This window comes from Heteronotia binoei, unplaced genomic scaffold, assembly GCF_032191835.1.
Source record: "Heteronotia binoei isolate CCM8104 ecotype False Entrance Well unplaced genomic scaffold, APGP_CSIRO_Hbin_v1 ptg000248l, whole genome shotgun sequence".
In the NCBI taxonomy this organism is placed as follows: domain Eukaryota; kingdom Metazoa; phylum Chordata; class Lepidosauria; order Squamata; family Gekkonidae; genus Heteronotia; species Heteronotia binoei.
Window position 1 is genome coordinate 12,933 of NW_026800006.1, and position 26,793 is coordinate 39,725.

The following is a 26,793-nucleotide window of genomic DNA, read 5'->3' on the forward strand; positions in this document are numbered from 1 at the left end:
TTTTAAAAGCAGTGAAGCTGGGAATTCAAAGAATCTCCCATACCTATTTTTACAATGGCATATTGATGTAAAAAGATTCTAGTGATGAATTAAAAAAATAACACACACATACCTCCCCCCCCATGGCAGGGAGAAGAAATGGCTGCTCTGGAGACAGCATCAAGAAAAATGGCTGCTATGTGAACAGAAAAATCCACATTTTCTAGACACACAATAGCTATCCTGGCTTTACTACAATCATTCCCAAATCTTTGGAGCAAAATGAGTTTGAGAATGATCAGAAAAGTGAGGCGGTGTTGTTTTAGAGTAACAAACTCCCGAAAAACAATTCTTTTTGCTGTTTTTTGGGGGTGGGGGTGCTGGAAATAGTCCCTATTTAGGGTCCCATATTGGCTGTCAGTATTCCACCCCTGGAACTTTACTCCAAGCCACTTTATAATATTGCTCTGATGTAAAAGCTCTACGGGGAGAGAAAAAAGGGAAAACTTCCCTACAAAATTAGTGGGAAAGGGAGTAAGATCAGGCAGGAAAGGGAGTGATTTCTGGTAGAGAAATACAGTTGCATAAGAACCAATGACCACAGTATGCGGCAGATGGATTGGAACCTCTGGCAGCCCGCCGCATTGCAGCGTGGCTGCCGGGGAGATTTTCCCCCTTCGGAGGGAAGAGCGGGCAATTTGGCACGCTTTAGGCGTGTCTTTAGGGGGCGGGGCTTCTGCGTGCCTTCAGAAGCCTCTGCTCCCTTCTCTGCAGTCCTCCTTCAGTGCTCGGAAAGGGAAGGAGTGTGCTATCACGCTCGTAGCAGGCACCAGGTGGGGTTAGGCCATTGGAGGCCGTTTGTTGTACGGAGTGTGTTGCTGCGTAGGGGCTTGCGGAGCGCGTTGTGGGACCGGTTTCAGGCCAATTTAGCACGGCAGGGCTTCTCTTTTTCTTATTACTGGTGGCCCTCTTTGCATCCTATACAGCATTGTGCTGTACTAGGACCTTCATTCCCCTTATTGTCGGCATTTTTTTGGGGGGGGGGTGATTGCAGGGGCGCTGTATTGGGATCTCCATTTTCTCCTCATGGTTGGCATTTTTTTTGGGGGGGGGATTGCAGGGGCGCTTTGTTGGGGCGGCGGGGTGCTGCTCGTTTGAAGGCAACATTTTTCCAAGGCCCATTTTTTCACTTACGGAGCCTCTCTCTTATGGCCTTGTGGCCTTGGCGGCCATTTTAAGTTGGGCTGAGGAGGCAGCAAGGGGGTGGTGTGCTTCAGCCATTTTGTGAGGCACTGGGGTTGTTTGTTCTTCCTCCTCGCCTCTGGTCCTTGGTGGCCATTTTGTGCTGGTTCTTCCTTCTCGCCTCTTGTTCTTGGTGGCCATTTTAAGTGCCAGTGAGGCAGCAGCCATTTTAAGTGAGGGCTGTGGCCTTTTTTAGGTGAAGAAATTGAGTGGTTTTGGGGTTTGGCACAGAGTAGTAAAGCTGCTTTACTGCAGTTCAAACTCTCTTTAATTTTGTCTTGTGCTCCAAATCCTCTTGCCATGATCCCTTAGAGTGGCGAACATGTCAGGGCGTAAAGGTGGTGGAAAATCAAAGGGTAATCAGCCTGCTCGTAAGGTTCCTAAGCCCCCCCCCCCCGAAGCATCCTTCGCCCCCCTCATCTTCAGGCGAGGAGGGGGAGGACGAGGTGAACGCAGTTATTTTTCAGAGGCTGCAAGATAAGGAAGAGCTTGATGATAAAGAGAAGGAGAAGCTTAGGAAGAGGAAGGTTGATCGGACCTGGGCCAATGGGCTTCCAGGGTTTTTTATATATGCGGGAGTGATAGCGCGTGCTCAGCCCTGGTGGGTGGCAGTGCTGATTCAGTACATGAACATCATATACAAAGGGTATACGATGTTCAGCGGCCCGGCCTGGATTCAATACGACCAGGAATTCAGGATAAGGGCCGCTTTGTACCCTTCCCTCCCTTGGGATCGGATTTACCAACAGATGTGGCTGCAGGTGATGTCACCTGCGCGGCCCAATCTAGGGGACCGCTCTGACAGCGGTCACTTAGTTTCTAAGGGTTCCTCTTCTCCTTCCAGTTCATCATCATCTTCCCGCAGCTCTGTGGGGCAGGCGGTTCAACCCCGCTTGCTTTGCTGGGAGTTTGGGTTGCAGGGGGCGTGCAGTCGGAAAGCTTGCCAGTTCAAGCATGAATGCCCCCTGTTTAACAACTGTCCAAGAGTTCAGCCATGCAAGGATCAGAAAAGACAGGGCGGGGGTCCTTCCCAAACTGGAAAAAGGTGGGACCTCTTGAGCAATGGCTTCGTAGGTACCCATGTAGGGCTGACAGTTTATATTTGTTGAACGGTTTTACGTTAGGTTTTAGAATTCCTTTTCAGGGTTCTCGGGTACCAACTTGGTCTCGGAACCTCAGTTCAGTTAAGGGCTTGGAGCATGTAGTGGAGGCGAAGATTGCCAAGGAGCTGGTAGAGGGGAGGATTTTAGGCCCATTTGCTAGTCCTCCAGTGGTTAACCTTAGGGTTTCCCCTTTAGGGGTGGTGCCAAAGAAGGCTCCTGGTGAATTTCGCTTGATTCACCACCTTTCTTACCCCAAGGGTTCTTCCATTAATGATGGGATACCTGAGGAACTATGCTCAGTTAGGTATACTACCTTTGATCAAACCGTGGGCGTCGTTCGACGCTGTGGTCAGGGGGCTAAATGTGATATTAAATCTGCATTTTGCCTTCTCCCTGTCCATCCGGATGATTTTGAGCTTTTGGGTTTCTCTTTTGCGGGGCAATTTTACATGGACAGGGCGTTGCCTATGGGCTGCTCTGTATCATGTGCTGCTTTTGAGTGTTTCAGCACATTTCTTGAATGGGCTGTGCATGAGAAAGTGGGTTTGTAGGATGTTGTTCATTATTTGGATGACTACCTGTTTGTGGGCTTCAGGTTCTGGACACTGCGTTCAGTTGTTGTCCTGCTTTATTGAGCTGGCCGCTGAGTTGGGTGTGCCATTGGCTGAAGAAAAAAGAGGGCCCGGCCCAATGCCTTGTGTTTTTGGGGATTGAGCCGGACACTTAAGTGCAATCATCCAGGATTCCTTGTCAGAAACTGGAGGATTTGAGGGATAGGATTAGTATTTTCCTCCTCAAAAAGAAGGTTACGCTTCTTGAGCTTCAGCAGTTAGTTGGGCACCTTAACTTTGCTTGCAAAGTGGTTGCTCCGGGTAGGGCTTTTCTTCGTAGGTTCTCTGACGCTATGGCGGGCCTTCGCTTGCCACAGCACAGGACTAGGGTTACCAGCAGCATGAGGGAGGACCTGTGAGTGTGGCAGGAGTTTTTGGAATCATTTAATGGGATTTCTTTTTGGAGAGAGGACATGAGGCTTGAGGCGGAGCTTCAGGTCATGTCCGATGCTGCTGGGTCATTAGGTTTTGGGATCTACTTCCGTGGACACTGGTGCATGGAGGTGTGGCTGGATTTATGGGTGCAGGCCAGCTTGAGCCGGGATCTCACGTTTTTAGAATTTTTTTCCATTTTGGTTGCGGTTTGGTTGTGGGGGAGCAATATGGTCAATCGCACTGTTCATTTTTGGTGCAACAACATGGCTGTTGTTCATGTTATTAATTCCCTTTCATCCAAATCACAACGGTTATGAGGTTGGTGAGGGCCTTCACTCTGCGTTGTCTGCAGCTTAACATTTTGTTTTTGGCCAAACATGTTCCTGGGGTGAATAACGGGGTGGCTGACGCTCTCTCTCATAAACAGTTGGAGATGTTTCATCAGTTGGCCCCGAATGCTGATAAGGAGGTGGCGCCAATGCCTCAGGAGCTATGGCTGATTGGAGAGCCGAGGCCTGCAGAGCGATAGGCCTAGCCATTGCGCCTAGCACCAGGAAGTCTTACGAACGTGCTGTGCGGCAGTTTGAAGACTTTAGGGCCGAGGTAGGGTATCACACTGTTTGGCCCCTCCCGGTGGAGCAGTTGCTCCATTACTGTGTTTCCTTAAAAGGGATTGGCCGTGCGATCAATTAGAGGCTGCATGTCTGCGCTGGCTTTTGCTAGCAAGGCATTGGGGTATAAGGAGGAAACAGCAGATTTTCGTATTCAAAAGATGCTGGAAGGGTGGTCCAGAGAGGTCGGGCCTAGGTCCAATACCAGGAACCCTATGTCTCCTGAGATTCTTAGGGGTTTGAAAGGGGCGTGGAGTGCAGTCTGTGCATCTCATTTTGAGGCTGTTTTGTTTCATGCAGCCTCTTTGGTGACCTACTTTGGGGCGCTGCGGATCAGTGAATTGGTGGCAAGCTCCAGGAATGTTTCTGGCAGGGCCCTGTCATTGAGGGACATTAGGTTAATGGGGGTAAGGCGGCTCTTACCATCCGCCGATCCAAGACGGATCAACAGGGCATTGGGACTGTGGTGGAATTGGGTCCTTGTTCTGAGGTGGAGCTTTGCCCAGTTTCCACATTGGCTGATTATTTGGCCATGCGGGGAGGCTGCGAAGGGTTGTTGTTTTGACATTTTGGAGGCAGCCCTCTGACAAAACATCAGTTTTGGGCAGTGACGTATAGGGCCTTAGCTCTTCTAGGGTTGTCGGGAGTGAGGTTTGGTACCCACTCCTTTAAAACTGGGGCGGCCTCTATGGCCACGGCCTTGGATTATTATTCTTCGTCCATCCAGCGCCTTGGCCGTTGGCGGTCTCAGGCTTATAAAGGTTATATTCGCCCTTTGCTCCATTCTTAGCTTTGTTATTAGGAGCTGGGGTAGTTTAAGCTTTGGTTTTTATAACTTTTCTGTTTCTCTTTTTAGATGCTGTTGTTCCTGGCCGTAGGAGCCGAGTTCTCATCTACGGGCACAGTTATGTGTTTGGGGCGGCACATCAAGCTTGGAGAACTGCTGTTGGCTCTGAGCTGGGGCTCAGCAAATATGTTACAGTTGAATGGCGGGGGCGCTGGGGTCTTCAGTGGCCCAGCTTGCTCCCGCTTTTATTTCATGGGTGTGTGGGCCCTCTTCCTCAGGTTTTAATTATTCACCTGGGGGGGAATGATCTCGGGCTGATTAAAGGCAAGGCTTTGATCTTGCAAGATGATTTCAAGTACATTAGGAAGACATGGCCTGGTACCATTATAGTTTGGTCAGCCATGATTCCGCGCTTGGTGTGGCGCAGTGCTTGGAATCCAGCTGGGATAGAGAGGGCTCGTTACAGGGCAAATAAGGCGATTCGTAAGGCATTGGAGGGTGGTTTGGGCCACTATCTGCCCCATCCAGATATTTCTACAGAATAACCTGACCTCTACGGAGGGGATGGAGTGTATCTCTCGGTAAAGGGTAATATGCTTTTCCTGAGGGATCTTCGGCATGGGCTTGTGTTGGCTTTGGGCCTTTCGGTGGGTGCTAAGCCCTAAGTAGAGACTTGGCCTTAGTTGTGGCAGGTTTTATTGGGTTTATGGCACCATGCAGCCTGGGGAGGACCGGTTAGCCTCCCCCTTTTTGGGAATTAGGGGTCTGGCAGGATCAACTTTTGGGTATTGGTGACTCGAGGTGTGTGAATGCAGACTGTCCTAGAGACTCAATTGGATGGGTGCCTTTCACTGAGATGCGCGTCTGGTGTCTGGGCCCTCCAGTGCGAGCCTCCCTGCTGGGTCTGCCTGATGGGAAATGTGACACACCGCTCCGGCTGGGGGGCCAGGTCTCTCGCCCGCTGAAAAAAGGCAGGGGAGACCCCTGGCCCTGACCTGGCTGCAGTTTGGTTGCCCTTGCTGTTGCTGTGTTATTTAATAAAGTGGCCCATATTTTTTACCAATTTATTTGTGTCCGCCTCTTTATTTCATCTTGGGGGGCAATGTGGAGTTCTCAAAAAAGAACCAGTGCTTCAGCTATGCACTTATCTGCATGCATGAAAAACAAACAAAAGGATGCTGACTGATTGCTCTATGGTTATCGCTCCGCAAATATTCTAAACATCAACAACGGGGTGAGCACATATAGCATTAAACAAAATTATCCAACACACAAAAAAGATCAAATTACAGACATGGCCAAAACACTCTAAGCCTGTCATCTGACAGCAGCCAATGATGAGACTAACCCAGGCCTCAGATTCAGCGGGAGTTCATAGGAGCACAGCGCCTGAACCTTTCTGAGAGTTCCATCTCCTTCTCCATTAAATAGTAGGTGCAGCTGCATAACAATCCCTGGATGGGCTCCACTACCTATTTTTCTACAAAATGATGGCTGCTCGTACCTATTGCCTTTCCTTACACCACTCAGGTTGCAGAAGGTTTGGTGTGTTGCTGCTCTTGGCACATGTGACTACCTCAGCATTTCATTGCCTCACAGAAAGCTATCCTTCCTGATAAAAACAAAACAAAACAAAATTGTCACACTGAAGTAAGTCTGAAACTCATGACTTTTCCTGATTCTATGATAAGTTATGTCCCCTCAGGCTGCAAATTAGGGGACTCCTTAACTATTAGGATGCCTGCCTTTCTCTTGTCTCATGGATTTGAATTGATACTCATTCCAAAAAGGCAGCAGGTGACCTTCTGCACAATCAAAAATGAGAGAGACATAACCCTCTTGCAGCTTTCTTTCTTTCTTAGTTCTTTCAAAGATTGTATCACTGCAAGCCCCCTCCTGAACAGCACATCAGATTGCTAGTTTTTTTCCTCTATATAAGCACTATATACAAAGATTCATGCTATGTTTCAAGCATTAGTGACCAGAATTTGGGGATCAGAACTTTGCAAGCAGAAGCTTAGAACCTCTGAAATAATCATGGTAAAAGGAAAGAGAAACAAAGCAGCCATTTTTCTGGCCATCCAAGGAAGCAGTACAGCAGCCACACATGTGCATTTTGTAGGAACTCACTGCTACATTTAACATTGACTTTCACAGTCACACAATTGTAACTTCAACAGGTTTATCTACCCTCTCCATGACAAAACACTTTTCTAACAGATTTTGACTTCCATCAATGACACCGTGACAGCAGCAATCAGATGCAATTCTGAAAAACAGCTAGTGGAGGACTTCACAGTTGACAAAGCCACCATGCATGGACAGTCAGACTGCCAGCACAATGAATTGGAAGAGCAGATGCAATGTCTGGATATCTGGGAAAGAATAAAAAGACAGTGACAGTTTGACAGCTGTGTTTACAACTCACCAATTGTCACTTTGGTTTATTTTACTTGTTCAAAATTCTTTGAGAAAACTAGCTAAGCATAGAATCATAGAGTTGAAAGGGGCCCCTACACAATACAGGAAATTCACAAATACCTCCACCCACAAACAGACCCAGTTACCCTGCTCCATGCCCAGAAGATGGAGGGGGGGGGGTGGGACACTCCAAGCTAAACATACCCAGCTTCTTCAACCTTTCCTCATAGGACTAGCCCTCCAGACCCCTCACCATCTTTGGTGCCCTCCTCTGCACACACTCCAGCTTGTCTATATCCTTCTTAAATTGTGGTGCCCAAAAATGAGCACAATACTCTAGGTGAGGTCTAACCAGAGCAGAGTAAAACTTCACGTGATCTGGACACTATACTTCTGTTGATACAGCCCAAAATTGCATTGGTTTTTTAACTACCACATCACACTGCTGACCCATGTTCAGTGTATGGTCTAGTAAGATCCCTAGATCCTTTTCACACATACTACAGCCAAGGCAAGTCTCCCCCATCCTATAATGATGCATTGGATTTTGCCTACTTAAATGCAGAACTTTACATTTATCCCCCTTAAAATTAATTTTATTTGTTTTAGTTCAGTTTTCCAGCCTGTCAAAATTATCCTGTATCCTGACTCTGTCTTCTACTGTTTTTGCTACCCCTCCCAATTAGTACCATCTGCAAATTTAATAAGCATTCTATTCCTTCATCCAAATCATTGATAAAGATGTTGAACAAAAAAGGTCCCAAGACAGTGTCAGTAGTTGAATCTACCTTTACACAGTTTGACAGCTCAAATGTGACAGCAGGTGATCTAGCTGGCATGCTAGGTCACAGTGACCTTATCTACAAGCCGGTTTGAGCCGGCAGAAGACAGGTGGAAAGGACCTGCTGAGTCAGCATGACTGTGGACTGCCAGGATTGGCTGATAGAACTATATATGGACTGTGCTTGCAATGCACAGGTCTCTCTTCGAGAGTTCACTTGCTGGCGGAGCACTTTGGTCCTGTGTTTAATGTATTTTTCTGCGCTAGTGAGCACGTGTTGTATATATTGTAAATACACTGGTTTAGCACTAGCTGCAGGTGTCTGGCTCACTTCTTTACTGGGGCTCACCATTGAGCACATCACACCGCTCTCTCTGCAAACACCCGCACCGACAGACAGATCCTTGAGGCACTCCACTTGTCACTCCTCTCCAAGAGGATGAGGAACCATTCACAAGCACTCTTTGGGTGCGATCTGTCAACCAGTTACAGATCTACCTGATGGTAATAGTATCCAAACCACATTTTACCAACTCGTCAACAAGATTATTATGTGGGACCTTATCAAAAGTGTCAGCTCTAGGACTATCCTCAATTAAAGTAGGCCTCCAATGTTAACAGAAGGTTGGCTTTATTGATAGACAGAGTCAGTAGCATTACATATGTCAGATCTGGCACACTTGGGAGGTGGCCAGTGTTTTATACCCTCTTCAGGGCTATTATTTTTGCTGTTATTCAGTCGCACAGTCAAGTCTGACTCTTTGCGACCCCATGGACAAAGTCACGCCAGGCCCTCCTGTCTTCCACCATCCTCTGAAGTCTGCTCAAATTCATGTTTGTTACATCAGTAACGCTGTCCAGCCATCTCATCTTTTGCCATCCCCTTCTTCTTTTGCCTTCTGTCTTTCCCAGCATCAGGATCTTCTCCAGTGAGTGCTCCCTTCTCACTTGGTGGCCAAAGTATTCGAGCTTCAGCTTCAGCATCTGACCTTCCAGGGAACAGTCAGGGTTGATTCCCCTTATGAATGACTGATTTGATCTTCTTGCAGTCCAAGGGATTCTCAAGATTCTTCTCCAGCATCACAGCTCAAAAGCATCTATTCTTCTGCACTCAGCCTTCCTTATGGTCCAGCTCTCACAGCCATACGTTACTACTGGAAATACCATCGCTTTGACTATACAGACTTCTGTTGGCATGTCTCCACTTTTTATTATACTGCCCAGGTTAACCATAGCTATCCTCCCAAGGAACAAACATCTTTTAATTTCATGGCTACAGTCACCATGTGCAGTGATCTTGGATTCCAGAAAAGTGAAGTCTGTCACTACTTCCATGTCTTCCCTTTCTATTTGCCAAGGTATGATGGGGCCGGATGCCATGATCTTAGTTTTTTTGATGTTTCAAGCCTACTTTTGTGCTCTCCTCTTTCACCCTCAACAAGAGGTTCTTTAGGTCCTCCTCACTTTCTGCCATTAGAGTGGTACCATCTGCATATCTGAGGTAGTTGATGTAACAGGCCATTATGCAGCCTGCCAAATCATACAGTACAAAAGCCCACGCAAAGCAATACAAATTAGTTCACACCAACTTCTCTCCCCTCCCAACAATAAACAGTTTAAGCTGGGATGAGATATGGTTCTAGGATGAGATATGGTGGCCTTGAGGAGGCAGCTCCAAAGCTCTCCACAGGGTAGAAATGGATATTTATAACTGTTTCACACAGAGAGCAAAGCAGGCACAGTTCACACTCTCCCTTATTCCCAAAACAAAGATTCAAGTCAATACACAGAGACTGAAAATGGCAAGGGCACTTGACAAAAAAGCTTTGCTTACTTATCAAAATCCTTACTTATAGCATGTTTTTCCGCATAGATTAAAACACAGTAAAATGACATACTTGCTGCGGACAACATCAAAGGGAACATGTTTAGAGATACCACCAGATTTTCAAAATTTGGCTGGTCGCAGTGTAAAGCACACATATTATCACATGTGATAGTCAGTGTGATAGTTAGTGTGAGATCTCAGTTTTTTAGCCTCTGATGAAGGAGAGCCCCTGAATAATTAATTAATACCCCTATAATAAGGAATATAATGATTAAGAGCATGCTTTGCCCCCCAAAATTAAAATGTCTGAGGTGACTTTCCGTTAAAGCGCTGGCCACAGCATAGTGGGTGTATGCCCAAACTGGCTAGCTAAGATAAGAGAAGCGGCCTCTTAGAGGCGACTTGCTGTAATAGATAAGTGAAGGGTTGGTGTAATGGAATTTTACCAGGGAGGACTCTGCAAAGGAGGGATCTTGAAATCAGATAAGCCTGTGTGCCTGCCTTCTTGCTTGCCTGTTAAGAAAACTGTCTGTATGCAGAATGATTTTAACTCAGTCTTTGGGGCAGCCAAGCCCAACTGAGCTCACTTTTGGTACCAAGAGTAAAATACCTCGCTTCAAACCAGAAATTCTGTGTTGACCTCGTTATTTTTCTGCTACACTGACTCACACAGTTTTGTCTTAGCTCAGGAAAAAATGACCCCAGAGCAAACTAATTTATGTAGTAGCTCACAACTTTAATACCAGTAGCTCACAGACTAGAATTTTTGCTCACAAGACTTCACAAGTGAGCATTGCTTTCCAGTACTTTTTTAACTTCCAGGCAGTGCCACCAAATATGTCAAAAACTTAAACTTCTTTTATTTCATCACCAACACTTTGTAGAAGTTGTGAGGAACATATTTATCAAACTATCAGGGGCCAGATAGCAGCAATGTATAACTTTTGCTACATTTAGTCTTATGCCCACACTGGCTGAGATCTTCAGGGATTCTTTAGAAAGATTAAGACATATTTTTACAGGATACTGCAAGATCTTTTCCCCATTTGTATATATAAATGAAAACTTTCCCCTCAGAGTTTATCTACAGCGTGTGTGTATGTATGCACACACAAACACTTATACATACATACATACAATATATACCGTATTTCTCAGACCATAAGACGCACTTTCACCCCCCAAAAAAGTGGGGGGGGGGAAAGTGTGTGCATCTTATGGAGCGAAGGTACCCTCCTCCGGGGGGGGGGTGCGATCCGCTGCCTCCGCCTCTGATTCCAGCGCTTCCCCTGCACCTGCCTGCCTGGCTCCAGCTTCTTCCAGCAAGTGCTGGGATCGCTCCACGCTGCCCCCTCTGCAGCCAGCGCTCGCGAAGCGCTGGGTTTGCAGTGGGGGCAGCATGTAGCGATCCCAGCACTTGCTGGAAGAAGCTGGAGCCAGGCAGGCAGGCACGGGGGAAGCGCCGGGATCGGAGGCGGAGGCAGCGGATCGCCCCCCAGGAGGAAGGTGCGTCCTATGGTCCGGAGCGCCTTATGGACCGAGAAATGCGGTGTGTGTGTGTATAGATATATATATATACACACACACACACACACACACACACCATTTTTTTACTGGACATATTTATATTTATATAAATACTTATTTATATTTATAAGATGCTTTCAAAAATGTTAAGTAAATGACTCAATTCCATCTGTAATAAATGTTTGATTTACAAGTACTGAAACATCTTAATTTGTATGCCTCCCATAGCTTGTCTAATACTTGAGTAAGGTATAATTACATTCTCTTTGATAAAGTACATAATTCTTGAAAGGCCTTCCTTTTATTTTGACAAATAAGCTTATGGTATACAGAGAGAAATGGCTAATGGTTGAGTATTAGAAAGTTAGTGCAAATGCTATCTTTGACTAAAAGCACCACAGAAGTATAGGCCTCTTCAAATTATTTTCAATGGAGGCGATCTCAATATATATGGTGTCCTTTATAAGAAAAGAAAAAAGGGGAAAGAGATGTAAACCCTTTGATAATTATGTAGAAAATCATGGGGCATTATACTACTGCTTTGCTCTCAACACAGTTCAGAGCAAAATAACAACTGTGATAAAGAGTGTCAGAAGAAAACACTATTCTGAAAGTCAAAAGAACTAGGCATATTCAGTTCTGAAAAGCCAAGAAAGAATACAATGCCAAATTTTATTCACACAAGTAATTTAATAGAGCTATTAGTATAAGTGAAGTTATTTGTGCTGTGCTGGCAATTGGAGGATCAGGACCTCCATCTACAAAAAGATTGTTATGAAACCAGAATTTTCAATGCATTTCTCTGTTGGGAACCTTTGCATACAAAGGGGGCTACCCACCATCATTTTACTGCTACAACTATTTCTGCTTACAAATCAGAGTTATTTTAACCATGAAAATTGCTTTTGAGGCCCATGGGGAATAGCAGAAATGTAATTTGCTTTGGATTCAAATAGGGTACATGCAAATTGTAAATGCTGCTTGTTTTCCTACCCATACAGTTTTTAGAACAATGCTAAGCTTCCTGTCATGGGAGAAAACTCATGATTATTCACCAAATAATGATGGGTGCAAGTCACTCTAGACTTTCAGACGTGGGTGCGTAAGGAGCACTAGTGAAAAGCAAAGGATTTCCTAAGACTTCATAACTAGTCTCTTACACCTGCATGCTGTTGCTTTTTGGCCATCAGCACATAGATATGTTCTAGTACAGGGGTGTCAAACTCATTTTTTATGAGGCACGGATCTGACATAGATGAAAACTTGATGAGCTGGGCCATGTGTGTCAAAAATGCAATGCCAGGTAGCAGAGATGTAAACTTTATACAGGGTACAGACAAACATAATGAAATTTTTTTTAAAAAAAACTTAAAACATTAGCACTCTTGCAATATTTTGTTTGTTTAACAGTCTCTGATAACTGATACCAGTAGCTCCGAATTATTGCATAAAAATCTGAAGACAATGTCAGTGCTGTAGCAATCCTGAGTATGCTGTTCAGGTGTTGTTCAGGTGTATATCTGTAAGTTGCAAATCTACATCTGATTTATTGCCATTCATTACAAAAATCTCATGGTCAATGCTCTGCTCTAGGACCCAGGGGGAAATATTAAATGGCTAGGCATTGTGAGCTTTTGCATATAAGTTGCTTCATGTGCTGGTCAAGAACACGTGAAGGCACCATGATATGAACTGAGGGCTATTTGTTTATCTACAAAGCTATAGTCTTCCCCAGAAAAATAACTGCAGTTATCATGAGGCAGTGCAAGAATAGAGAGACAGCAATGTATTGTGGTCAGTATCAGCCTATTATCTGGGAAGCCTAAGCTCAAAATCCCCAATCTCCACCTCATTGGCTTCTTGTTATTCCTCATATAAACAGTTCACATTGCTTTCCTACTAAAAAAGACTGGATCATGAGAGCATGAATACAGTGAAAAAATACAGAGCTAAGCTCCTCCACTGTGGAAGAAGGGGGAAGAGGAAAAGTGCAAGGAGAGGCTGCTTTGCTTGGCTGTCTCAACCCCATGGAGAAAAACAAAAATGGTGACAACAGATGCATGAGAGGGGGAGAAGGAAGCAGACCATAGCAGGCTGCATAGAAGCCCTCTGGGGGCCAGTTCAGGCCCGCGGGCAGGGCATTTGACATGCCTGTTCTAGTATATATCACTTCTGTAACACTCAAAGTGATAAAGGGTGGGCCTGCACAACCTGTGAACCCCTACAGTGAACACAGTTTCAAGACAAATAAGATGACCTGCAAAGTACTTAACAAATTCCCACTTCAGGAGAGCAAGGGAAAAATAAACCCATCAAGTCTTTAGTGGGATGGCATGCATGTCTGTTGGGAAGTGTTTGGATGGCTGAGTCACAAATCGTGCAGAGTCTAGTGAGTTTTAAGTATATGACTGTCTCCTTGCATTACAGAAAGCACAAATAAAATTTCAGAACATGATGACTCAGAATATTTTACAGCCAAAAAGTATGAAAGAAAAAAGAACAAGCTATAAAAATCCCATACACCAGGAAGCCAAAAAAGGCAATATAGTTTAGTAATTAGATATTTAAAGCATCCTTGACAAATACCTGTCTGACTTTTTACACTCTCTATAATGCTTTCCCAAGACAGAGTCAGAGCTTGGTCTAAATATTAGCACAGCAGATAAGTCAAGCCTCATTTTCAGCTGAGAAAATTCCTATATGAAGCACTACAAATATTCCTATAAAAAGATTCCTACAAATCCTACATGATTCCTACAGTTCTCCAGTTCTAAAGTTTTATTAAGTTTTCACAAGATTAAAGGAAAAAGAAGATACAGAATTTAAGGGAAAACAGTGAATATATAAACAGAAAAGAGGTACATTCTGCATGTTTATGAATCATTCACAACAGAAATAAAAAGACCATAACATATTTCCATAAATTCAAAAACAGAGTCCATATGTCTCTAAATAATCATTATATGGTATGAGTATTGTAAATTCACTCTTGAGCTTATCTAAATTGAATCATATTCTCTAAACATACTAAGTAGATATTAATTACCCATTGCATTTCACATCAACTAATCTTATTTAATATCAGTCTGAGGTTTCCCACCAACTCTACCACGGCTCCCAATACTTTCTTGCGTTTTCTTCTTTTTTTTTGCAGTTTACAAGTTTTATTAATTTTAAACAAAAGTAAGGGGAACAGGGTAAGTGGGAATAGAAAACATTAATATCGCTAGTAATACAGTTATAAACCATTCTGCATAATGATAAATCAATAATGCATAATGATAAATCAATAATCCAAGATGTTTCTTTAGGGTTTGTAGAATCTTTCGGGCTCAACTTTCGGAATTCTCCTGGAATTACAACTGACTTCTAGGTGACAGAGATCAGTTCCTCTGGAGAAAACGGCTATTTTGGGGGAAGGACTATATGGCATTATACCCTCCTCTCCAAATCCCCCAAGATGTTTCTGTCACCATAATGTATAGATTGCAAGTCCACATTTGAACCATCTGTTTTTCAAATTATATATCTAATTTGGATAGTATATATAACAAAAAAAGTTAAAGTAAAAGTTCACATCAGTAAATCTTAAATATCTAACCACATATAAAACTTCTCCCAATGTTTTCTGGCTTCTTCCTTAGATTTCCCAGCAAGCAGTTGGGATAAGTAGTTCATCTCTGCAGTCTCCAATATTTTCTCAGTCAAGCCTGCCCTCATAGGAATTTCTTGACATTTCCATTTCTGTACAAGTAAAATCCCAGCTGCTGTAATATGTGATATTAGATGTCTTGTCTCCTTTGTATAGTCACTGGGGTATATGTTCAATAAAAATATTTCTGGTTTAAATTTGATCTGTGTCTTCAAAATTTTCTGTAATAGTTCATGTACCATCTTCCAATAGTCGTTCACCACTTCACAGGTCCACCACATATGATCAAACGACCCAACATGTTTTGTACACTTCTAGCACTTATTAGACATATTAGCATACATTTTAGAAAGTTTCTGGGGAGTTAGATACCATCTATAAAACATCTTATACAAATTTTCTTTAAAAGCTATTGACTTAGTTAATTTAATATTAGATTTCCACAAAATCTCCCACTCGTCTAACATAATATTATGGCCTACATTCACAGCCCACTGAACCATACAATCTTTTACAATCTTGTCTTGCATTTTCACTTGTAACAGAAATGCATATAATTTTGAAATCAATTTCCCCTGAGAGCCCAATTTTTTTTTGTCAAATGGGTATTGTTCTGTATTAAAACATATTATTTTATCTTTAGTATATCTAGATTCTATTTGTGAACTCAACTACCAGTTCATTTTAATATCCATACATTCTAGTTCTTCTTTGGACTTTAAATGATTATCTTGTTTCAATTCTGATTTGGTCTTATAAGATTTGGTGGTGTAAATGCTTCAGCTGGTGAGACCCATCTTGGAATTTTTTGGTAGATCCTCAGTTTTAACTATGACCATGTATGATACAAGGATTTTCGGAACCAGTGATTGTTAAAATAGGAATGTCCTTCTAGTCTTTGATACCATAAATACGCATGCCAGCCCAATGTAAGATCATGGCCCTCTAATATTAGTTGTCTCCTGTCCTTCAATAATGCCCAATCTCTCACCCAAGACAATACTGCGGCTCTATAATAGCCAATCTGGAAGACCCAGGCCTGCTCTTGTTTTAGAGTCTTGTAACGTTTTGAGCTTAATTCTTGGTTTTTTCGTTCTCCAGATATACGCCAAGATCATTTTATTTGATTCCTGAAAAAATACATTAGTTAAAAGAATCGGAATAGTTTGAAATAAAAATAGAAGTCTTGGCAAAATGTTCATTTTTATTGCAGCTATTCTTCCCATTAGAGATATGTTCATATCCTGCCATTTCTCCAAATCTTTTTTGATCTCTTTAAGTAATTTATCATAATTATCCATTTTTAAATTACTACATTTATTTGAAATACAAATGCCCAAATATTTCACCTTCTTCTCATTAGAGAATCCTGACTTTTGTTGAAGAAGATAAATTTGTTCTGATGTCATATTCTTGGCCAAAAATTTCATTTTGCCATAATTTATTTTCAGTCCAGCCCAATGGCCAAATTGATTAATCTTATTTATCAAATGTTTTATCGAGTCCAATGGTTGTTCTAGTAAAAAACCAAGTCGTCTGCAAAAGCTCTCAGCTTGTATTGTTCGCCCTTGATCACTGCCCCCTTAATATTTGGGTCCTCTCTTATTTGGTTGTTCCATATCTCTAAACTTAAAATAAAAAGAAGTGGTGATAAAGGACAGCCTTGTCTTGTTCCCTTCTGAATAGCAATTGGTTCTGATAGTTCACCATTCACCACTACCTTTGCGCTTTGAAAGGAATATATCGCTTGAATCCAATACTTTCTTGCTTCTTCCCTAGATTTGCCACCAAGTAGTAGAGACAAATAGTCTATCTCTGCTGTCTCCAAAATTTTCGTGATCAGTTCTTGTTTCAAGGGTACTTGTTGAAGTTTCCATTTCTGCACAAACAATATTCTAGCTGCTGTGTTAAAATGCGCCATTAAATGTCTTGCCTCTTTTGTATATTTACTGTTGTATATATTCAATAAAAATAGTTCTGGTTTAAATTGGATCTGCATTTTTAATATTTTCTGTAAAAAGTCATATACCATCTTCTAGTATTTTTTCACTGTTCTGCAGGTCCACCACATATGATAAAAAGACCCAACATGAGACATAAATTTCCAGCACTTGTTTGTTATATTAACATACATTGCCTTAGTTAACTTAATATTAGATTTCCATAATGATTCCCACTCCTCTAAAGTTATATTGCACCCTATATTCCTGGCCCATTGTATCATGCAATCTTTTATGGTCTCATATTGCATTTTCATCTGCAATAGATATTAATATAGCGTCATGATCAATTTCTCCTGTGGCCCTAAAAAGATTTTATCAAATGTATATTGTTCAGTGTTGAAACCTACTGCTTTATCTTTGGCATATTTAGATTCTAATTGGGTTCTCAAGCACCAACTCATATTAAAGTTCATGCTCTCCAATTCTTCCTTGGATTTCAACTGGTTGTCTTGTTTCAGTAAGTCTTCATACCTGCAAAAGTTACTCAGGTTCAGTAAATTTGGTTGTGTAAATGCTTTGAACAGTGAAACCCATCTTGGTATTTTTTGGTAAATTTTTGGTTTCAATCATGCCCGTGACAGATAGAGAGACTTCCTTAACCAATGATTTTTAAAATAGGAATGACCTTCCAGTCTTTGATACCACAGATATGCATGCCAACCCTGGGTAAGGTCGTATCCTTCTACCGATAACTGTCTTTTGTCTTTCAGCAGCACCCAGTCTCTTACCCAGGAAAGCACGCAAGCTATGTAATACAGCTGCCATTCTGGAAGGCCAAAACCCACTCTTGTTTTTGAGTCTTGCAATGCTTTTAGTTTAATTCTTGGTTTTTGATTCCACCAGATGAACCTAGCTACCATTTTGTTAAGTTCTTGAGAAAAAGTGTTTGGTAATAGAACTGGAATCATTTGAAACAAAAACAACAATCTTGGCAGCACATTCATTTTTATTGTAGCAATTCTTCCCATTAAGAATATGTTCAGATCATCCCAGTTTTCCAAATCTTTTTTAATCTTTTTAAGTAATTTATCATAATTATCTGTTTTTAAACTACTACATTTGTTTGACATATAGATTCCCAGATATTTCACTTTCTTCTCATAAGAGAACCCAGATTTTTGTTGAAAGAGCTGAATCTCTTCTGTTGTCATATTTTTGGCCAAAAATTGTTTTTCGAGGCCAAACTGATTAATCTTATTCATCAGATGATCAATAAAGTCCAATGGTTGTTCTAGTATAACCAGGTCATCTGCAAAAGCTCTTAATTTATGTTGTTCACCTTTGATCAAAGTACCTTTAATATTTGGATCTTCTCTGATTTGGTTATTTAGTGTCTCTAGACATAAAATAAAAAGCAATGGTGATAAAGGTCAGCCTTGTCTAGTCCCCTTCTGAATATTAATTGATTCTGACAATTCACCATTTATCATAATTTTTACTTTTTGAGAGGCATATATAGAGTATATCATCTTACAGAAGTTTTCACCACAATCTACAATATTTAACTGTTTCAGCATAAATTGCCAGCTCACATTATCAAAGGCCTTCCCTGCATCCAAGCAAATTAATGCTAATTGCTTTTCTGGGTGATTCTTATAATATTCCAATAAGTTACATATTGCTCTCACATTATCCTTCAGATATCTTCTTGGAAGAAATCCTGCTTGATCTTGATGTATATAAGCCGATAGGACTTTCTTCAAGTGTTGTGCCAGAATTGAAGCAAATACCTTATAATCCACATGTAGTTACGAGATTGGCCTATAATTTTTTATGTCCTTCGTGTCCATCCCCTTTTTTGGGATCAGAGAATGATTCCTACAATTCTTACAAAGAAAATTCCTATATGAAGCACTACAAATATTACACGGATGGACTAGCTAATGAACTCACCAAGAAATATCCCATTAATCCACTGTTTTAGATTACCACTGACAAAGGAAGCATCCTCCCTAGTCAGTTATAGAGTCTGGCTGCTGGCCAGTCACAAGCTCCTGCTCCTCTACCCCAACAATACTGAGATAGCCCTTTTCTGCCCTGATTGGTACCCTATACTCAGGGCTCTACAAACTTGGTTGCCAAGGAGCCTTGGAAATTCCTGGTGGTGCCTAGAGGTCCAATGCCCCCTCTCTGGCCTCTTCCAATACAAAGAACCAACAAAAACAGAAGACTAGGCTCCGGTATGCTAAAAACTCTTCCTAAGATGGAGCTGCTGTATCCTCTGGCTCTCAAGCCTTGAAAGCCCTACCTAAAAGGCAGCTCCAGTATAGTGTTCTAAGAAGGGCTTTTAGAACTCAAGAGCTGCCTTTCCTAGCCAAGTCTTACAAGGCTTGAGCACAAACTGATCCAGCAGGATTCTCCTCGCTCCCATATGCACCCAAAGCCCTGCTTAAGGAGCTGGGCTGCAGCAAGTGTGAGCAGAGCAGAGTGGGTGTGTGAACATTAATAAGGACAGAGACAGCAAAGAGGGAAAAGGTAAAAATTGCCTATCATGTGCAACATGACCTCCAAGTGGGCATGTATCCATTCCAGCTCCCTATCCTATCCTGGGAATCCTGATATCCCTGCAGTTGCATTCTAACAAGAATTAGGAAGATCTTACGTAGCACAATGCTTTGCAAGTTTATTGGAAAGTCCCACTTCTCAGTGAGATTTACTCTCAAATATGTACACAATGCCAGTCCTATAAAGTAATCCTAAATATCTCTTAGTTGTGTTCAATGGAACTTTTCCTCTTCTATATGTAAAACAGGAAACCATTCTGTCCCATCAATGTTTACTTAAAAATAAGTCCCATAGACTTTCAGAGACTGATTCTCTCAAATACATATGATTAATATAAATTGAAACCATAAATCTCTCTTATTCAAAGAATTCATAGGCTGCCCCATCCCCACCTACTCTGATTTGTGGCTTGTGGCCTGGCTTAATTTCCACTTCAGCATAAAGCCAGAATCTATACCAAAGGGCCCTGATCTGGATAGCCCAGGCTATCCTGATCTCATCAGAACTCAGAAGCTAAGAAGTCAGCTGTGATTAGTATATAGATGTGAAACCACCAAGAAAGTCCAGGGCTGCTACACAAGGCAGGCAATGTCAAAACACATCTGAATGTCTCTTGCCATGAAAACGGTTTGGGGTTGCCATAACTGGGCTACAACTTGGCAGCAGAAAAAGAAGGAAAGAAAAAAGGAACATGTGAAACAAGGATGCCTACTAGGTAATATTGCCTTTTTTTTAAGGAGATTATAAAGTTCATGGCCATATATAGTTTTTGAATGTCTCTAAGGCTGCAGTCCTTAACATACTTCTCTAAGGCCCTCATCGACCATAGTGTGACTTACCTCTGAGTAGGCAGTCACAAGAATGTATTATAGGCTGCTTCAGGGGTGCAGTGTAGGGCTGAGGAGTGGAGTACAATTAGAGTGCGACACTTTGATGCTTCCCCCCCACCCTAAGAAACTTTCAGCTTGTCACACACAAACACACACAGATCTGCAGATCACTTCTTTGGGGCCCAGCCAAGAACTTCACAGTTTCTTTAACTGGTTCATTTCCCGGCACTTCATTTATTTAAAACTTTTTTTCCCTTTGATCTTCAGTCAAAAACAAAGAATAATGCACACAAATTAGACAGGGAAATTAGAAAGTATTTAATAAAGTGGTGTGTATCTTTAGGATAGAGAGAAGGTGGTTGTATTGCAGGAGTTCACAGGTGCTGCTGGGATGTGATATGAGATCCTGCCTAGCTTGACTATAATGTATGCGTGTTTGACTATCCCTGGAATCAGCACTACATAGATCTAGAGATACATGAACAGGGGAAAGGAGAAGAGGGTTGCTCAGAATGCCTATCAATGGTACCTGATGGAAAGGGACAAGCATGTTTCCCAAATCAGCTGCTATTATGAATCAAAGGGCTTGGAGAACATCAACTAAACCCACAACATGATAAATTCTACCAGAACCAGCCTAATATCAATAAGTATGTATTTGACAAGGTGTATCTCATATTGATCCCTGTGGTGCAGAATGGTAAGCTGCAGTACGTCAGTCCAAATTCTGCTCTTGGCTTGAGTTTGATCCCAGAGGAAGCTGGGTTCAAGTAGTCAGCTCAAGAGGTCGGTAAAATGAGTACTCAGCTTGCTGGGGGTAAAGTGTAAATGACTGGAGAAGGCAATGGCAAACCACCTCATAAAAAAGTCTGCCATGAGAACGTCATGATGCGACATCACCCCAGAATCAGAAATAACTGGTGCTTGTAAAGGGGATTACCTTTACCTCATATTGAGTGTAGATTTGAGAATTGGGAAAGAGGACAGAAATGTCTAACTCCCAAGAAATAAAGTGAAACATCTTAATTTTTAAAAAAAGTAATTAATAAAGTGAAATAACCTTTATTTAATAATTTAGTTCCAGAGAAGGTTGCTGTAGAAAGTGCACCATGGAAAAACCCAAAACCCTATCAATTTGCTATAACATTTATTTCAACTTTATTTTCAGGAATCTACTGTTATAAGCTTTTAAATAAATATGTCTTCTGTCCTATTGTAGAATCATATTATCATACATAAAAAAGAATGAATTGGAACAATCATGAACAGTTTTGAACATAATCAGAGGACAATTAAAAAATGAAGTGTAAAAATTCCATGTCCATGCAAATCTTGCAGCCTATTATGATGCCAGTTTTTATGAGCCTTTCTTATGTTATGTGTCCCATGGCATTACACTCTGGTAGCTTTCATCATCACATCATCACTGCATGTTCATCAAATGAAAAGGGAAAAGCAACACTGATCTAGGAACCAAAACTAGTTCTTGGGTTGCACAAAATTATGGCCTATTTTCATTGGACAACTCCTCAATTTGATAATCAAGAGAAAGTAATGCTTTCATGGTGGAAAATCCCCCCTCCCCTTATGCAAATATCCACCTGTTGTTGTTACATCAATCTGTTGTGCTTTGGTACCACATAACCTTGTAAAAAATAATCTCCATCTTGAGAATAATAATGAGATGGGAAGGCAGAAAAAGAAAGCAAGAGGTAGGGAGAAGAAAGAGAGAAGAAGCAACAGACAAGGAGTAGAGCAAGAGTAGGAAAAGGGGTGGCAGGAAGGAGAAGGAGTGTGAGAGAAGTAGGGGAAAAGGGGAGGAAGCAAAGGTGAGGGAATGGCATAGCCACGTTCACAAGTGCCTTGCAGATCCCCGCTTGTTTTCTCCTAATGCTCTGAAGGGGGGGGGGGGGCTAGATTTGTCTCCTTTCCATTTATAAGGCAACCCATTTCCCAGAACAGCCCAGCTTAACCCTCCACGTTAGCGGAATGAAACTTTAATTAGGGATGCCAGCCTCCATGTGGGACCTGGGGGATCCCCTGGCATTACAGTTCATCTCCAGATTACAGAGATCAGTTCCCCAGGATAAAATGGATGCTTTGAAGGGTGGACTCTGTGGCATTGTACCCCACTGAGTCCCTGTCCTCCCCAGGCTCCATCCCCAGTTCTCAATTTGGATCTGGATCTGGAGTTTCCCAACTTGGATCTGGAAACCTAAGTCCCCCATCCCCTGCCTGTGGCCAGGGAGGACCTGGCAACCCTAAAATTTTTCATTACCATTGTGAGAAGGACCATGTTTCTTGCAAAGAAGGGGAATTTCTTACTAAGTGCACAAAACATGAAAAAGAAAAGATTCAGAAAGTTAAAAACAAAGTTTCTCTGTATAACACAGGATGGGGAAAAAATACTCTTTTTCATTACTTGTTTCCCAGGTGAAAAAATACAACACATTAAGAAACATAAAATGCCACTAATTGACAGTAAGCAAGGTTGTGAGCTGTTAAATTTTTTAAAAAAAGATTTTACAAGAAGCCATGTGTCCCTCTTTGCTAGGTCAAATGTACAGTTCTTGGATTGTTTCCATCCCCACTGGCACCTGAAATTTAACAAGCAAATGCTTCTTGTGCTTGCTGTGTTTTCTAATTAAAAGTGAAAAGTACACGTGTCAGGTGCCAAAAAGACAAGAAAAAGCAATGAGATACCGCACTGTAACCCGTCTAGCAGAAATGCTTTGTGTGGAAGAGCTCTGGTCAAAGGAATGTGATTCTTCTCCCATGCTGTGTTCCTTTAACATAAATTACAGGCAGTGCTGGGTCTGGTGTCTGTCGAGGATTAGAAAAGACAAATAGTCTATCTAGACTTTATTCCTGCCTTCAGACCAAAGGGCTCTATACTGCCATTCCATGAATGATTCCCTACATATTCAATATCTGAAGATGGTAGTAGGGTGAACACCTCAAGGACAACTTGTGAGTGTCCATTAGTAGCAAATTCTAGTTCATGTTTTGTTGTCAGAACATAAAAAGAGTACATTGGGTCCTCCCACCACCATAGTCAATGACTTTCTGAACCTTCATAAATTAAGTGCCCAACACAGCTCTTAAACTATCAGGACTATAAACAAATAAACTCATTGCTAACATTCCTGTCTAGTTTGATATTCTGCCAGAACTGCATGTGTTTTATGAAGGTCAGTTTCTGATTAATTCTGCATTCAGCATATCTTCCATATCTGTAAAATAATTGGTGAAACAACAAGCAGTGTTGGATCTTTCACACATAAATTTAAGCACCAATTTAGGAATCAATGTCTGTCTGTATGACAAAATGTAAGAATGTCCCCATTTCCATTGGTGGTCCTTCACACAGGTTTTAATTCGGGTTTTAAAAATGCAATGTATTATTTGGTGTGATCTGGAGATTTGCCTTCAGCATAAACTGAACCAAATAAATACCTAAGTTTTACCTTATTGATATTTTGGGGGTATTTATTAAACTGTATCAGATTTTCTAATCTGTGATTTGGCTACTGATAAGTGATCCCAAATAAAAGCCAATCTTATTCAGCTTTTATTCAGGGGAAGGGAAGGCAAAGCAGAGGAGTTTAAATAAAGGCTTCCTCTCAGGAAAGCCTGACTGGAAGCCCTTAAACCCCCTCTGCTTTGCTCCCCACCCCCACTTCTGAGCAGGGGGAAATAAAACCGGGGTGGGGGTGGAAGGAGCCTAGCAGGTCACAAGTATGATAGGCTTCCCTGGGAGGAACCCTTCTGCTTCCTTTCTCTTCATGATGTGACAAGGAGGAAAGGGAGGGTATTTAAACTTTAAATATCTCCCCTTCCTTCCCTGAGTCTTGCCTGCAGTGGCAGCATGTGATTCAGAGTATAAGGAAGGTATTTAAAGGGACTGCTGCCTTCCGTTCACTCCCTGATGCTTGCTGAAGCTGCAGCAGACTCAGGAAGAGAAGGGAAGTTATGGGGAGATAAATAAATTTGGTAATACTGATTCTCCCCTCCCTCCCAAATCCTAATATCATACCAATATTGGGATTTGGGAATATCTGTATATACTGACGTTTTCTTGGTTTGGTATACCCAAACCCAAGAAATATCTATTGTTTTTGTGAACACCCCTAGTGTGGTCACTTGGTTGTATAACTAGATTCAAAGAATGATCATACAAACTATAAGGGCTTAAAATGACATGAGAATTTTTCCTCTGGTACAATTGCTACAAGGATGCACTGGGGTATTTCTGGTTCAAATCTCACAGCATATGCCATAATCCTAAACGCAGTTTCCTGAGAGTAAGTCCACTGACTAAAATGGGATTTACTTCTGAGTATACTATTTAGGATTGCTTCCAAATCCACCAACATTCCTATGCAAGCCTCACTCCTCCATTTGCAATTTGGAAATAATGACGACTGGCCTGAACAGAGTAGAGATCATCAAGATCATTCACAAAAGGTGCTCTAAACTCTGAGAATACTGCATAAATTCTACTGTGAATTAATTATTGATTTAAAATACAAACTTCAATTCGATTTTAATCTGATGATACCCCTGTGAACATGTTGAGTGGCTTTAAATGTAAATAATTTACAGACAGATACCAATTCACATTCTATATTTAAAGATGATTTCCCCAATTATAAATTATTTGCCTAGGCCACAAAATTTCCTGGTCAATTTGTGACTACTCAAGAAAATAAGTTAACTATAAGGGAAGGCAGGAGCTGATACTCATAAGGACATTAAAATAGGGTGAATATTTGTCCTCCTATAGCAATTAGAAGGAAAAGAAAGTACACAGGAAGAGCACATCACATTAGCACAAAGCAGTCTCTATAAGGAATGATTTTCCATCATTTGTAGTAAACAGAAAAGGCTTTGAATAGAATCTGTTCTGAAAAAATAAACATTCAACTGTTTTAAGTACAGACTACCTCAAACAGTGACTACTGGACATGGGTAAATGCTAGATTCTATTTTTAAAAAAGAATATTTAAAAATTACCAAGAACTTCTCTCTTCCCCTTAAAAATTGTTCCAAGAACTGAAGATTCCATATTTGCTGCTTAGTAAATAACATGGTTTGTTTTGATGGCATCATATCTACACACAATTGGGTACAAGGAGAACAAAAGAAGGATTGGTATATTATTAATCCCAGCCTCCAGAGTGCTCCAGGGCAACTCTAATACTCCCAATGAAAGGAAGGAGCGTTCCCTCCCTATCTCCCAGGCCTATTATGCATGGGTGTTTTCTTCACTTCACCATGCATATCCATTGGGTTCTCTTTGTCATTCTGCATTGATTTTCCACTCTTCAGTGCTTAATTTGCTTTCTGGTCGCTGTTTCCTCAGGTTTTCTGAGAGTGATTTTGTGCTGATTTTCCCTTCACTTCCAAGCCAAAGGTACGGTAATTCAGAAGCATACAGATTCCCTCAGATTTCCCCTTTGCCATTTTGCCACCCCTTGAAAGTAATTTCCCACCCACATTGCGGTCATTTCACCCACGCTACACTTTCCGCCATCCTCCCTCCTTCATCCATGTACAAGCTCTATTTTCTCTCATTTTAATTTTTTTAAAAAAATTTTTAACAAGCAGCATGAATCTAGCATATAAAACTACCCCTAATCTCAGATCAGTGAAAAAAAAATGACAGAATGTTTTAAAAAGAGCTACATGAGGTTTAGTTCCCTGTTGGTATTGACATGAAAGGGGGATCAGAGAGGAGGCAAATGCCAGCATCCCCAGTGCAAAAAAAAAGATTTCAATACTGCATGCAAACAAAATAAAGGGAGATCCTCAGAATGAAATTGAAATAAAATGTAAAGAGAGAGGGGTACTGGGATGGGAAGCCTAATGCATTGAAAACATTTTTCCGTTTAATATTTAGTGAACAAAGTTTGGAGTGGAACTATTTGGGCAGTCTCTGGAGGCCTAACATTAAGATGGCTACATGGACCTTCTGCAAACCCACCAGACTTTACAATTGTTTGGGACTGATCCATTTGGAGGAAGAGTACAATCTGTACAGGACAAGCTTTTTAAAGCAGCCAAGATTACAACCAGTTTGGAGGATTAAATTAGAGAATCACAAAGAGAAAACCATACACATTTGCAAGGAGAGGCAGAAAATTAGCAGAACTATGCAGGTGTGCTAGGTCTTCAGCAAAAATAACCCCCATTTTTATTTTTTATATTTTTCAAAACTAAAACAGCTCTCCAGAGCTTCTGCCAGTGGATTCCTCCCCCATACAAATTGCAGCTCTGTTCAAAGTGTGATGGACACAGACAGAGAGACAGAGACACACAGACACGTTGCCAGTAATCACAGCTGGCAATGCCAGTTTCAGTTGGTTTTACCTTGCATTCTGTACATTCAACATGTTCCTGCATATTATGAAATTGTGTGGCTCTTTCTCATTTTTCATTTGCTGATAACAGTGCTCTGCAATATGGAAAATGGGGCTTCACAGCTTCTTATCAGTTTCTAAAAAAGTTGTGTAAATTTCAACAGCAGGGTTTCCCC

The 26,793-nt window shown here is 41.6% G+C and overlaps 1 pseudogene; it reads left to right on the plus strand.

Annotated features, from left to right (window-relative positions):
- Nucleotides 1-20,646: 20,646 nt before the first annotated feature.
- On the plus strand, nt 20,647-20,923 carry LOC132590546 (NADH dehydrogenase [ubiquinone] 1 alpha subcomplex subunit 1-like; annotated as a pseudogene).
- Nucleotides 20,924-26,793: the final 5,870 nt, after the last annotated feature.